Raw genomic sequence first — 3,662 nt, 5'->3', positions numbered from 1 at the left:
CTAAATATTAATATATTTAGCATATTAATATTTTAAATAATAAAAAGTCTGCATGTCTGAGCCTATAGTTTTTTTCTTTTTAAATATTTTTATTTATTTCTAGGAAAGAGAGAGAGAGACAGCTTGAGCAGGGGAGGGTCAGAGAGAGAGGGAGTCACAGACTCTGAAACAGGCTCCAGGCTCTGAGCTGTCAGCACAGAGCCCGACACGGGGCTCTAACCCACGAACCCGGAGAGCATGACCTGAGCGAAAGCGTACGCTTAACCGACTAAGCCACCCAGGCGCCCCGCTTATAGTTTTTTGTATTGACCTTCATTTTGCATTATTTCTTTTTTTACCTCTGTCTCCTTTCAAGATTTTTTATTTTTATCTTTGATCTTTGTTTGAATATGATATGCATAGGTGTACATATCTTTAAATATTTATTCTATTTTTCTGGTGTTTATCCTACTCGGTGTTTTCCGAGCTTTCAGGAATTTTCTGATTTGGGGTTTGTATTAGTTTTCAGAAGTTCTCACCCACTATTCCTTCAAACATTTCTTCTGAATATATTTCTTTTTTTGGTATTTCAATACACATATGTTCCACTTTCTGTAATTGTCCCATAGTTCTTAGATATGCTCTTGCATTTTTTTAAAATTCTCTTTCTCTTAGCATTTCAGTTTTAGAAGTTCCTATAGACATATCTTCAAGCTCACTGATTATTTTCTCTGCAATGTTCAGTCTATTGATAAGCCCAGCAGACGCATTCTTCATTTCTATTACAGTGTTTTTGATTTCTAGCATTTCCTTTGAGTTTTTAAAAATTTTTTAATTTTTTAATTTTTTGAATTTCTATCTCTGTTCAAATTGCCATCTGTTCATGCATGGTTTCCAGTTTTCCATTACTGTCCTTAGTATTTTAATCAAAGGTGTTTTAAATTTCCAGTCTGGTAATTCCAAAAATCTCTGTTTAGTTTTGATGCTTACTTTGCGTTTTGTTTTGTTTTTAGATTGCTTTTGCAGCCTTTTATAATGCCTCGCAATGTTTTGTTGAAAGCCAGAAATGAAAGGACACATAAAGGAATTGAGTAAATAGACCTTCAGTGGGAGGTGTATGTTTATTTGTCTAGGAATTAGCCTGTGTTTACTGTTTGTTATAGCTGTAGGTGTCAGAATCTCATTTTTTTTTTTTTTACTGTCCTTGTTTTTAACCTCCTCTGATGTCATTGGGTTTCCCAGAGGCTCCCTCTTAAATAGGATCTGAAGTTTCCAGTTCTTTTAAGTGAAATCCACTGTTATACAGAAGCCTGATTGATACAGTGGTGATGTGAGGGAAGAAGGGTACTCATTCTATCCAATCCTCTGATTGGATCTCTGTCTTTTAGTGAGCTAATATCCCTTGATTGTGAACGTCAAAAGTTCTTTTCAACTTTTTTCCTGTCTCTTAGGTAAACAAGAAGGTTTGAGAGGGCTAGAATGAGATATTTCTCTTTCTCCAGGTCAGTTAGGCTCTGGTAAGACTCAAGTTGGGGAGGTAATGGTAGAATAGTTTCTTTGGCTACTAGCCCTTTTTCTGATATGTCATTTGCAACTATCTTTCCCCATTCTGTCGGTTGCCTTTTAGCTTTATTGATTGTTTCCTTTGTCGTGCAGAAGCTTTTTATCTTGATGAGGTCCCAATAGTTCATTTTTGCTCTTGATTCTCTTGCCTTTGGGGATGTGTCAAGTAAGCAATTGCTGCGGTTGAGGTCAAGGAGGTTGTTTCCTGCTCTCTCTTCTAGTGTTTTGATAGTTTCCTGTCTCACATTCAGGTCCTTCATCCATTTTGAGTTTATTTTTGTGTATGGTGTAAGAAAGTGATCTAGTTTCATTCTTTTGCACGTTGCTGTCCAGTTCTCCCAGCACCATCTGTTAAAGAGACTGCATGTTTCCAGTAAATAAATGGGCAGAAGACATGAACAGACACTTCTCCAAAGAGGACATCCAGATGGCCAACAGACACATGAAATGATGCTCAGCATCTCATCACCAGAGAAATACAAATCAAAACCACACTGAGATACCACCTCACGCAGGTCAGAGTGGCTAAAATGAACAAATCAGAAGACTATAAATGCTGGCAAGGATATGGAGAAATGGGCATCCTCCTACACTGTTGGTGGGAATGTAAACTGGTGCAGCCCCTCTGGAAAATAGTGTGGAGGTTTCTCAAAAAATTCACAGTAGAACTCCCCTATGACCCATCAATAGCACTGCTAGGAATTTACCCAAGGGTTACAGGAATGCTGATGCCCAGAGGCACATGTAGCCCAATGTTTATAGCAACACTCAACAATAGCCAAATCATGGAAAGAGCCTAAATGTCCATCAACTGATGAATGAATCAAGAAGATGTGGTTTATCTACATGATGGAATACTACATGGCAATGAGAAGAATGAAATCTGACCATGTGTAGCAACATGGGTGGAACTTGAGGGTGTTATGCTGAATGAAATAAGTCAGGCAGAAAAAGACAGATACCACATGTTTTCACTTATAAGCGGAACAGGAGAAACTTAACAGAGGACCATGGGGGAGGAGAAGGAGAGAAAATAGTTGGGGAGAGGGAGGGAGGCAAACCATGAGAGACTCTTGAATACTGAGAACAAACTGAGAGCTGATGAAGGTGGGGGAGAGGGGAAGGGGGTGATGGACATGGAGGAGGCCACTTGTGGGGATGAGCACAGGTTGTTATATGGAAACCAATTTGACAATAAACTATAAAAAAATAACACTCCAAAAAAATAGTTTCTTTGGAGGACTAAGGGCAATTTTTTTGTTAAAGGGAAGAGAATGAGCTGGGAATATTTCAAAGTGGTTACTTTTCTCTGAAAAAGTATAAAAGGAGTTTTGTCTAATCTTCACCCTGAGAATGGAGTGTAGCTCCTGGAGGTAAAATTCACAAAAGTATGGGAGCCCCTGAAAGGTCAGCTTTAACTCCCAGGCTAGTCTACATTCAACCTCATCAATCACATTTTGAGTGCTCTTGTGAGCACAGACTCCAGCAACAGGCTTCTGCTTTAGGCTTCCACTCTAAGGAAGCAGAAGGTAATGTGGTTCTTGGTGTCCACTTTTCTGTCCATGTTAGGGGGCACCAGCTTGCCCTGTTACCTTTGTTCTCTAATGGATCTAAGAAGAGTTGTTGATTTTCAGTTTGTTCAGCTTTCGTTCATTTGAGAAGGGAGTGATGACATCCAAGCTCATTATGTGTTGGATGCAAAACCACATGCCTCATTTCTTTACGTATTTCTTTTTAATTTTTCTGTAAGTTTATGTTCCTTTGGAGTTTTATCTATGGAATTCTATAACATCTGGGCTGAGAATGCATGTCTGGAGAGATGATTTGCATTTGTTTCTGCCAGACCCTTTGGGGAACTCTAGTCCCAAAAATATTTTAAATAATTTCTTGACTCAGGATTTTTAGGTACTATAGATCCTAATTGTCAACTGGTAGGGTGAGTAATATGTAGTTCAAGGCTTTTAGAGACAACATTTAAAAATTTATCTCACCTAAGCCTCAAGGCTAGGATTGACAATTTCCTTTACTTTCTCCCTTCACATGACATATGTGTGTGTGTGTGTGTGTGTGTGTGTGTGTGTGTGTGTGTCAGCTTGTGCATATGTATGGGGTGTATGACT

Source organism: Crocuta crocuta, unplaced genomic scaffold (assembly GCF_008692635.1).
Source record: "Crocuta crocuta isolate KB4526 unplaced genomic scaffold, BGI_CrCroc_1.0 scaffold57, whole genome shotgun sequence".
NCBI lineage: Eukaryota > Metazoa > Chordata > Mammalia > Carnivora > Hyaenidae > Crocuta > Crocuta crocuta.
This window is presented reverse-complemented; position numbering follows the sequence as displayed.